Below are 11,317 nucleotides of genomic sequence, written 5' to 3'. Positions count from 1 at the left end.
CTGCTCCCTTTTTCTTTCGGTGTACTTGTTCCACCAAATTCTATATTTTAAGGATAGAATCAGATGGATCACTTTCCTTGATTGACACTGTTTTCATTTACACCCTACTTTGAAATAGCAACTATGGCTGCCAGCAGCAATACCACTGGGACTTTAAGACTATTAATCTGTTTCACAGCTGGAGCAAAATAATTCAGATAACAGTTTGGAAAACAATTTAACTTCTTTTCCTTTGAAGATATTTTTGTTTTTTGGTGAAGGACCCCCTTCTCAAGCCTTCACATGCTATGGGCTACACTTATGGCAAAAGAAAATGGGTATAATTTTGTGTAAATTTTCTAATAGGCCCTTCCTTAACCTTGTTACATGATCTGCTTAAAAATATTACTGTTTTTCATTCCACTCTATGGTCAAAATTAATTCATCAAAATTTTGTTGCCATCCATTAGGTTTACATTTGTATTGTACCAAGAGTGAAAGTGTTGATCTTCCTATTTCAACGTTTTTCTTAAATTAATTCTTGCTTCCAGAGGAAGAGCCTTCTGTTCTGTTTTTACTATGTTACTAGAATTAAAACAAGTTTGTGTGTGTTTGTGTGTAACTACATGTTGAGCTGTATCACAGGTAATGAGTCTTACATGTACCATTTCATTCAATTTGCACAAAAATACCTTGCAGTGGGTACTTAGTTCTGACTTAAGGGATGGAAGAAATAAGATTTGAAATCCCTCTGGAAGTAGGTAATTGATCCTGAACCACAGGGAGGAGTGCTCTCTTTCACTATGCACTCATAAAATGGGCTTGTTCTAATGGAAATTTATACATCTCAGAGGAGATGCAAAAAGTATTATGTGTGAAGTACAGTGCAACTTGATGGTAAGGGGGTATGGAGCTAAGTTCAAATTTTATTACTGGCATGGTATGTTCACTGGGATTTTCTCAGATGAAGAGATACTAGCCATTAGCAGAGATTAAGTAATTTCCCTGAGTTTGTCTTGAGCATTCAATGCCAGGGAAGAATTTATAACTAATATCTCAGGAGTTGCTAGGTCTACTGAACTGTAGATAATCCTCTATTTAGAAGACATGTTACCCTAGTCTTTTCTGAGGCTGAGAGTCATTATTTTTAAAATAAATGTAAATAATTCCCTTGTGGTTGTCTTACGCATGTAGTTCATCTTTCTGCTACTTCCTTTAGGGCTGAGTCATTGAAATTTAACTAAGTTCAGAAATGAGGAATCATCAATATCTGTGGCCACTAGCATGTGCTAACTCTTTCATCAGTCTCTCTTTGAGGAAGGCTCAGTTATTCAATGTCTAAGATGGTTAGATGACCATTTTAAAAGTTCACTGCTTGTCTTAGATAAGATGTCTTGCTTAATGATTTCTAAGGACAATCTGAGCCTGTTCCTCATTCCCTGGGAAGCTAGTGACCATAACCTGGAGGTATCCACTGCCAGGAGCTTTGTAGAAAAGATGGCTTCAATGTGTTTCTTTATAAAATGTAGGGGTTGCAACTAGAAGCAAGGCCCAGCAGAATCACACACCTTTGATGAGGTGCCTGCATGAATGTGTAAGAAAACCAACAGAGTGAGCAGGTGGCTGTGGGCTACAATGTGCTATATGCAGGTAAAAATAAAACTACAGATGCTTTATAGCCGTGACTCATTCTCCACATCCCTCCCAACCCCTTTAGTTAGTTTTTTAAAATTTTGATTGTGAACTTTTTACTAAAAGTGCCAAATCTCCAAATATTGGTAGTCAAGATAGAAAGATTGTACCACACACAATCCATTTCTACAGCCTCTTACCTGATTTCCAAGATTTTTTTTTTAATGAGGGAAGTTTTGCATGGAATTTTCTCTCTTTCCCCCTCTCTCCCTCCCCCACTCACACATCTTCTACCTCCAGAAACAAACTCCTCTTGAAAAAGGAGTTCAGCAGACCACACATTGAAATACACAATGCACCAGAACGATATACTTGCCTTCTAGTCTAGCGATTGTCAACCTTTTCCATCTCGTGACACATAAACTAATTACTAAAATTCTGTGACAAAAAAATTCATCTACACCAGATGGCTATCAGGTTGGCTGTTGTCATTTTTTAAAAAATCTGACAATCAAAGGGAAAAGAAGTCAGCGTGCCTGAATAAAGAGTCAGGTATCACGTTTTAAAAAATTCTTATGGCACATCAGTTGAAAACCCCCGTTCTAAAATACATTCAGGAGACACACAGGCACACCCCACTCCCAAGCGCTGGGAGCTGCGAGCCCTTGTGGTCTGACTGCTCTGGGCTGTGGTTGGAATAGCCGGTACTCCAGTTTTACGTGAAACTTTATTTGCTGAATTTACTTGCAATCATCACTTCTGCCGCTGCCCACTTGGAGGTAACTGTCATATTGGTTTACTCTGTGGATAAAGGCACAGCCTCCACTCACTGAATGTTGGTCCGGAGGGAGGAATAGTATTTCTCGTTGGTTTTGATGTTTGGAGTCGAACCTCAGCACTGTTCTTCGTAGCTCTCAAGGATCCACCTCATCCTCCTCGTCCTTGCTGCTTTCCCAGAACCCCTTTACGGGCCAGACCCTCGGTTTACCCGTCGGACGCTCCAGAGCAGCTTGTACATACAGTGCGGGCGTTTGCGCTCGGAGCCGGTTTGGCTCCGCTGGCGCAGCGCCCGCGCAGCCCGCCAGGGGGACCCCGGCCCGCCCGGCGGCGTCTGATAAGAAAAGAGTCCGAGGGGCGTGGAGGCGAGGCGCCTGCCACCGGAAAACCGGATTCGGCCCGGACTCTGCTACTGCCCCGCGGACTGGCGAGTTCGGATCTCCGGCTCTGCGACCGGGGTTCCACCCCAGAAAAGGGGCGCCCTGTCGTGGGTGTGTCCCTTTCCATCCTCCGGCCTTCCAGGCCCGGGAAGACCTCCTGCAAGCGAGTATTTTGTTCCCCAATATAGATCTGGTCTGGGTGATCCTGGCTATGGAAGTGCAACTTTGTGGCTGGGCGCGGGTCAGGGGGTGGGAGTCCTGGAGCGGGGAAGAGCAGATCGCGTCTGCACGGATCACTGGGAGGCGGGACACGAGAGTGGAGGCGGCAGGGCCGGGGCAGTTCCCACGGGTCGTGGGCGGCGGCGAGATGGGCTCCGGGCAGCTGTCGTACCGCTAAGCTCCTGGAAGCCAGCCTGGAACCCGCACCCAGCCCCCCACCCGCTTCTTAGGTACTTAGGGCGGGAGGATCTCGTTGGGAGACGTCTGGAGCCGAGCGGAAAACTTTTCCCTTCCCAGTCCCACGATCTCTTTTGTCTTTCTTGGCGGCGGCGACGCCTGAGCTGTGATTCCCTGACCCCGGCCCCGCGCGCCCCGCCTGCTGACCACCGAGGGCAAGAGCGCTGGGATTCCTTGCGCCCTATGGCGGCGGCCAGTGGGTCCCCGACTAGANGTACTTAGGGCGGGAGGATCTCGCTGGGAGACGTCTGGAGCCGAGCGGAAAACTTTTCCCTTCCCAGTCCCACGATCTCTTTTGTCTTTCTTGGCGGCGGCGACGCCTGAGCTGTGATTCCCTGACCCCGGCCCCGCGCGCCCCGCCTGCTGACCACCGAGGGCAAGAGCGCTGGGATTCCTTGCGCCCTATGGCGGCGGCCAGTGGGTCCCTGACTAGTGGGGGTCACAGGCAGCTGCGCGCCCTCCCTTCGGAGGCCGACGCCGATCCAAAGGTGCGGGAGTAGGGACGTCCCCGTCCCCCCTCCACGGCCCTGCACCCCTCGCCACCCACCCCCTCTCCTGACTCATCCGCCCCCGGTGGCCGCGCGGCATCCGCTGCCCGAGCCCCGCCGGGATGGGGAGCAAGACAGCGGCTGCGGGCGGCTGCCGAGATTTCTGCTGACGCCCCCGACCCCAACGCCGCCTCCTCATCCGCTTGTCTCCGGAGGCGCCAGACGTCCCATCAGCTCTTAGGGTGAGAGCCCGGAGAAGCGACTGTACCTCCAAGGCCCCGTGCTCAGGACAGGTGAGGGGGAAGGAAGGGTGCTATCAGGGTGGGGAAATGGGTGGGCAACCGCTGCAGCCGAAACGAGGCGTACCTTCACCGCCCCCTTCCCCCTGCTTCAGCTTCCAGAGTTAGGGTACACACTGTCTCCTGAAGTTTGGGAAATAAACTAAGTCCACCATCCGCAGTTCTGGACTCCCCGGTCCCTGAGCGCAGGACCAGCCGTGCAGAGCAGCCTTCGAGATCCAGGAGCCCTGGCTGGGTTTCTCCAAGCTGCACCCTCCTTTGTTTCCGTTCCAGAGTCAGCATTCTCTCTAAAGATGTTCACGGCGTTAATTTATAGTAGTTCTTGGCAGGAGCAAAATGTGTTCAGGGGCTCCTGAAGCGTCATCTGTATGTGGTAGTATCTAGATAGGCAAAATGGAGAGGCGAAGCAATTATTTGCCAAATTCAACATTACTCTTCTTCCTATACAGTCTGTCCTTAAGAAAAAGGGCTGAGGGTTTGCAAGATTTGCCTCATTAATCATTCTTTTGCTATAATTAATTGTTCAAGCCAGCATTTCATATTGTGTAATTGTAAGCTCTCTGCTGTGTATTTTCTGCCCTTGGGTTTACATTGAAAATTGTGTGTGCATGTATTTGTGACAAAAAACAGTTCATTGTTCAGTGCCAGGCATTGCTAATGCCAGAAAGTCATATGCTTCACATTTTTGTAATTTACTGATTGTAGTCAACCCCGGTACACCATAGTCTGGTGTATGTAAGAAGTAAGTATCCTGAACTAGTGTCTCTTACCTACCTTGCTTTTTCTTCCAAAGACCTTCAGAAGTCGCGTGGACGATTGCATATACTGAAAACATTTCGAGAGTCAACAGCTGTTCTTACTTTTTCAGTAAGAATATTAAACTATTTTGGTTTTGCAGTCGAACCGAGGTCTGAGGTACAGTAAAAGCTGTTGACTTTGGTGGTTTGTCATGCATTGCATTGCAGTAATACTTATTACATAAAATGACCTTCAGTTTATTACTTGGCTATTGATACTGGAATATATAACCATTTTGCAAAAAGTAGGCTAAATTTTGAAACTTCTTAAATCTTGCTCTATTTTTCTGCTACTGTTTACCCATACAGAAGCACTGGCTCGTGCTTTCATGCTTTTCAAACAGCTTACGTGATAAGAAAGTGTCCTTTTAAACAAAATATTTCCACTATGTGGAAATATAGTTAAAAGCTTTAGCAATTTAATGTTATGGGGTTTTTTGGTGTACTCTTAAAAATACATTCTGAGGTGTTAGGCATGATTTCCTCTAAGGAAGTCCTAAATAGAGAGCCCATAACTGTGTGATGATTTAGCTGTAGTGTGTAGTAACCCTGGTTATGCATAGCTTGGTATCCCAGGCTGGGGAAGCTCAGTGAAAGAGAGTTGTGGCTTGGGGCTGCTCTGTGTGCGATTTCCAGGCAGTTGGCACAGGAAGGTTTTACCTGTTGCTCCTGTGTCACGTCCAGGTAAATGCACGTAGTATCCCAAAGACACCCATAATCAGAACAGGTTCTGGAGGGAAGATCATTGTGAAGAAGAGTGACTATACTTGTTATTTTAACTCGGGGACACTTTCAGTGAAGATTTTGAATGCATGAAGAGTTAGATTGTGGTAGCTGGACTGGTGTACTTTCCAAATTTTGACAACAGCTCGTTGGGCAGAGAAAAGCAACTGCTGATGTGTAGGGGGAGTGAGTCTGAATTGTTTGTTCAAATGTTCTCATTCTCACAGTGACACTTCTCTTAAAGGAAAAGAGATTCATCTTTACCTGAGGGAAACAGGGAAGAAGAAAGGTGAAAGCAGATGTCACTTTTTATATTTCTTAAACTAAATAAGTGGAAGATGAAATATGTCCTCATGGCAATGCACGTTGCTTTTCTAATAGAATGTAGAGTTTAAAAAGAGGAGGTAGTTTAAAAATAAATTTCATTTAATTTTACTCTCCTTAAATAGGAGACAGCATGGGAAGTCTTCGTCAAGGGAAACACAATTGGAATAGGAACTTGTGTAGACATGAACAAACAAATCTGCAGTGAGATGGCCCATTTATTTTATTGAGGAATACACGAATTGCAGTTTTATCATGTGTGTCCGTTTTCAGGTCTGTTTTGTCTGCAAAGGTGTGACATGTACCCAAGCACCGAGAAAGCTCAAAGCAACACTTGCAGGGTCATGCTCCCTGCTGCAAGGCAAGGCAGCTGCTCCTCCTGTGGGAGCTTACGGGCTGCTGAAGAGGGGGTGGGAAAATGCGCCCCTGGTCATTACGGATCTGGGGTGGTCCTTGAGTGTTAGGGGTGCCAAAGGCATTGGAAGGGGAATTGGAAAAACCAAGTTGTCCTGACCAAGCCACTGGTCATATGACCTTGAGTACATCCCTTGGGTGTTTCTAAGACTTTGCCATCATTGACAGATCAAAGCTTTTGGAATGTGGTCTTTCCAAAGCTTTTGGAGTGTGATCTTTCCATCTTCTTTTTTTCCCCCAAATTCTTTTTAAAAAGATTTTATTTATTTATTCTTAGATGGAAAGGGAAGGAGAGAGGGAAAGAAATGTCAATGTATAGTTGCCTCTTGTGAGTCCCCTGCTGGGAACTGGCCTGCACCCAGGCATGTGCCCTGACTGGGAATCGAACCACGATCCTTTGGTTCGCAATCCACTGAGCTACACCAGCCAGGTCTCATCCTCTTTTTAAAAATACTGCCTGGCAGTCTTAGAGGCACTAAGGAGAGGGAGAAATCTGAATGGAATGGAGAGGTGTTGGTGCCTAGTAGAGTTTGGGTTGGGGGACGACCCAGGGGATGGGTATTGTGATGATAATAGGAGGTAAGGAGATGTGACCTGGGGTGTCTGACCGACTTTGATTGTCTGTGTTCACAGTACTCAGTCAAGTGAATACCACCCTTCACTTAGTACTTGATGGTTTTTAGTGAAATTTCACAAGTAATGGCAAATGATTTTCACCACAACCCAAGAAGCAATTAGAGCGGAAAGGTGATGAAACCAGGACTCATGCTTCAAAGTAGCTTGGAGGAGCAAGCTCCGTTGCCTTTCTGCAGGATTTGTAGAGATAAAAGAAGCTAAATAAGACATGCTTTAGAAAGCTTGTGGAAATAGGAGAGAGTGATAAGCTTGGCGTCAGATTGTAGTGGAGGTTCAAACTTCTGAGTAAAAATTTAGGTTGCATTCTGGAAGGGAAGGGTCTCCAGTTATGAAATAGAGACTTGAAACGTCTTGAGTTCTGATCATTGTTGAAGTTTAATCTGATGACTCCTGTCTGTGCTTCCTCTCAGCTCCCCGCCCTTTTCTTCCCCAGCAGGAATTCTGGGGATTTGATTATTATTACAGAGTCATTGATAGGACTCTTCCAAGAGCTTTCAGTGCAACTGGTACAAGGAAATCCCCATATAAAGGTGTGGATTCCTGGGCTATTGTGCTGTGAATTAATGGGATATGTTCCAGTAGCTGGTGTGCTTTGAAAACTTTGTTGCCGGAGGTGAAATTACACAGAAGTCACAGAAATTACACAGCAAGGTGGAAAGATGTGGAACTGTACATTCCTTCCTGCAGTGCCCTCTTCATCTGCTCAAAGCATTAAGTATATTAAGGGGACAAGCCCTTCCCCTACACCCCACTCTGTGTTCCTGTGGAAGGGGTTGGTCAGAATTCATCTGGTTATACGTGTGAGGGTTAACGAGGTTAGGCAAAGAGCAAGATTTATTGACTCACGTGACTGGAAAGTCCAAAGGTGGACTTTGCTTCAGTCATCACTGAATGCCAGAGACACACAATTTTGTCAGTGTTCTTTCTCTCTCTCCCTGCTTCTCAGCTCCTCTTCTGGGTGAGTTTCATTCTGAGGCCCTTTCCACGTGCCAGGAAAGATGACTGTCAATGGTTCCAAGCTTGCATCTCTGGGTGTTAGATCCAGAAGAAAGCAGAGGTCCTGTTACTTCTAGTTCCCATTTATAGAAATCTCCTGGAAGGACTTGGATTGGCCCTGCTTTGGTGTCATTAAATGAGTCTCTATGCCCATCAGAGAGGGGTACCATGATAGCCTTAGACTAGACTATGTGCTCAGAACTGTGTGTATGTGATGCTAGTGGTGGGGTGGAGTGGAGGAGGCTGTTAGGGGCACCATGACAAACAGTTCGGTCCACTTACATGCAGGTGTGGTTCTCCCAAGCTAATGATGCAGTCAATCAAAAACAACAGTCTGTGGCTGTTAAAGAGAGTTGCCCACTCCTTCTTTGGGACAGTCACCTGCACTGTGATATCAAGTTTGCACAGGGAGACATCCCAGGGAGACAACTCAAATGCCATGCAAATTCTGGAAATGGGACCCTCCTCTCAACCAAGGCAAAGCCTGATGATGAAATAGTACCCCTCGTGTCTTGACATTGCCAAAAGGACTGTAGTTCACAGAATAATATTGAATGAGGAGCCCACCATTTATCTGTATCTGTGTACTTTTAGCAAACACTTTGTGCCTTATCCCCAGCCTAGGAATTTCATTTCCGGAAGCCCTGGTCACCTAGAGATCATGAGATTGGAGACTCCTACTTACAGGTCAATGAAAATTTGAGCAGGGAAGTGAAGTGATGAACACAGAACTATTGTTTATATAAATTCATTGCGTTTGTGGGGGATTGGGGAAGCAGCAGGCTCAGATTAGAGTTATCACTTAGGAGCATAAGGGAATAGGTCCCAAATTAGAACACTGGTATATGTGGACAACATTACGAAAGCCTGGTGAGATTGTATGACAGGATGAAGGAACATCTGTATTAACAGGAGCATTTTTGTGATGAACTGGATCAAGAGGGACTAGACCAAGTAGATGGACTGGGCCAGTAGGTGAAATGGCTGTGTGTTATGGGTAGGTTCACAGCAATCAGACTGTGTAGAAAGGATGTCTGTGGTCACCAGGAGTCCCAGGGACAAAACCTTTATATGTGTAGCATTGACTCTTACTAAAGACCTACATAGTAGACTAGGTCCCATGTTATTTCGATTATATTAAACCTCGTAATAGTCCTTTAAGGTGAGAAGACTGAAAGTCAGGGAGTAAATAACTTTCTCAAGGTTATGTGGTCATTGAGTGGTGGAGCTGAGATTCAAATCCCGGAGTTCTGAAACAAAAAGCTGTGCTTTAAGACCCTGTGCAACATTACCTCTCATGCTGAAGGTCAGAATACAAGGTCGCAGGCCAGATTGAGGGACGGGTGCAATACTGTGCCTTCTAATAGGCCACCAGAGTGCCAGAAGTTCAGTTCAGACAGAGAGGGCAGAATAGAGGTTGTGAGGGTGAAGGTGCAGAACGGCCATGCTCAGAGGCAAACTGGACGTGAATGCCAGGTAAAAGTAGACGCTTGGGGTGGGGTTTGGGAGGTAGCAAGGAAAGTGGATGGGAGTGGTTTCAGGAACAGGTGGGTAGTTCAGTAGAACAACTAGGGCTTAATTGTTGATCTGAGAACATGAAGTCTACTATCTGCTCTGATGTCAAATATTCATCCTACTATAAGTCACTAAGAATATGGAATGGGCAACTGACTCTTCCTGGGGAGACTGGGTGCTATTAGCAGTCAGTTACTATTACGGAAAAAGTAGCTAGCAATTGTAAAGTATATTTCACGTACCTTAGATACATAATCTTACTAAATCTTCATGAGAGTCCTGGGAGGGGAAGTGTTAGGGAGGGTTTTTTTAAACCCAGGAAATGGTGGGGGCTTAGAGAGGTTAAGCTACTTGCTCAGGCTTCTGGAGCTAGACCAGAAGATAACGGAGCAGTCATGGATACCCAGCCCAATCCGAATCTAGACCTCTCCCTGGGTCTTCAGGGAGTCATCCTAGTCCTCGCAGGGCAAGGTCAGTTTCAAATTGGGCCATAGAAGTACGGAAGGCAGCAGGGGCGTATGTTTGTACAGGGAGACCATGAGCTAACTTTCGGACATCTGAATATGATACAAGGTGAGAGCAGGTGATCTGAAGACAATCGTCTGGCAGGGTTATATCCAACATTGGAAGAAAACCTAATAATATGGTACATTTTTTCGCCCTCAATACAGGATCTCTGTCATTATGTAGGATCCATACATCAGTAAGTCAGATGTTTGGACGACTTAATTTTAGTGACTGATTTCAGTTGAAGAGCAGGGACCTCTGCCAGCTGCCATAGCCTGGATTTACCTTTATATGTAAGGTACACATGATAAATAAGAAATAGAGAGAGAGAAAGAAAGAGAAAGAGAGTGAGGGAGAAGAAGAAAGAGAAGCACTAACACACACTGAATGTATTATAAAGGTCTAAATGAAACTATTTACTAGTGGAACATCATCATATCATTCCCCAACAAATGCAAGGTCAAATTTGTATCTGCTTAGGTGTATGACTGGAGGTAGGTCTTCACTGTGTGTATATGTGATATAAGGAAGGGGAAGGAGAAGATATGTGAAAAACTGTATTTGAGACATTTGTGGGAACTCATGGCCTATTTGGGGAGGTAAACAACCATACATGAGACTTTTAAAACAACACAATGAAACAATACGACTTTTAGAGTTGGAAGGATCCTTTCGAGAGTAATCAAGATTATAGTACTAGCTAGCATTATGAAATACAAACATAATAGTAGCAGCTGAATATAAGTGTTATGGAGACTAAAAGAAATGGAGCCATCTGAAACCTGGAGGGTTTCCAGGAGGAGGAGGTGAGTTCTGTTGAATGTGCATGGTCAGAGAGGTGAAAGGAGAACATTCCAGGTAGGACTAAGAACTTGGTGACAGTGCTGATTGGGGTGGGGGGGGCATGGTTAGAGGAAATAAATGGCAATGAATAAAAGGCAATAGAAATAAATTGAAAAAAACAATAAAAAACTTATCAGTGCTCTCCAGCCCGATACCGCCAGGAAATTACATATAGTAAAACAGGGTTTGCTACTCATTGTGGTGAGTGAGAATATACACTATAGAGAAAAGTGGGGCATCTCAGTAAGAGGGTGTTAGAAATTAGTTATTATGGGATTTGGGCTGTGTTAAGTGCTTTGGGGGAGAGATTAAAGAAGCAGGGCTTTGCTCTGGATTGGAGCGGGGATAATCCTATGATTTTTGTTTCTTACTAAATCTTACCTAGAAGGCGGCAAGGCCACAGAAGCTAACACTATAATCGGCAAAGAAGCATCAGGCTCTCAGTAGCCGGATTAGAGAGATATTGGTCATTTGGGGGTTGGACAGTGTTCGAGTTTTTGTTTGTGTTCAGATATGAGTACATGGTGGTCTTCCTTCTGTCCTGATCCGTG

General features: G+C 45.4%; 1 protein-coding gene across 1 annotated transcript in view; it reads left to right on the top strand.

Annotated features, from left to right (window-relative positions):
* Positions 1-3,466: 3,466 nt before the first annotated feature.
* TMEM200A (transmembrane protein 200A) overlaps positions 3,467-11,317 on the top strand; it is a 68,298-nt gene continuing 60,447 nt past the window's right edge. The window contains exon 1 of the mRNA XM_037045758.1: positions 3,467-4,005. The gene's annotated coding sequence lies outside the window, so the exon portion shown is untranslated. The remainder of the gene's footprint in view (positions 4,006-11,317) is intronic.

Source organism: Sturnira hondurensis, unplaced genomic scaffold (genome assembly GCF_014824575.4).
Source record: "Sturnira hondurensis isolate 20B ecotype Veracruz unplaced genomic scaffold, ASM1482457v3 Scaffold0004474, whole genome shotgun sequence".
NCBI classification, from domain to species: domain Eukaryota; kingdom Metazoa; phylum Chordata; class Mammalia; order Chiroptera; family Phyllostomidae; genus Sturnira; species Sturnira hondurensis.
The sequence above is the reverse complement of the archived record's forward strand: the minus strand, read 5'-3'. Positions and strand labels throughout refer to the sequence as shown.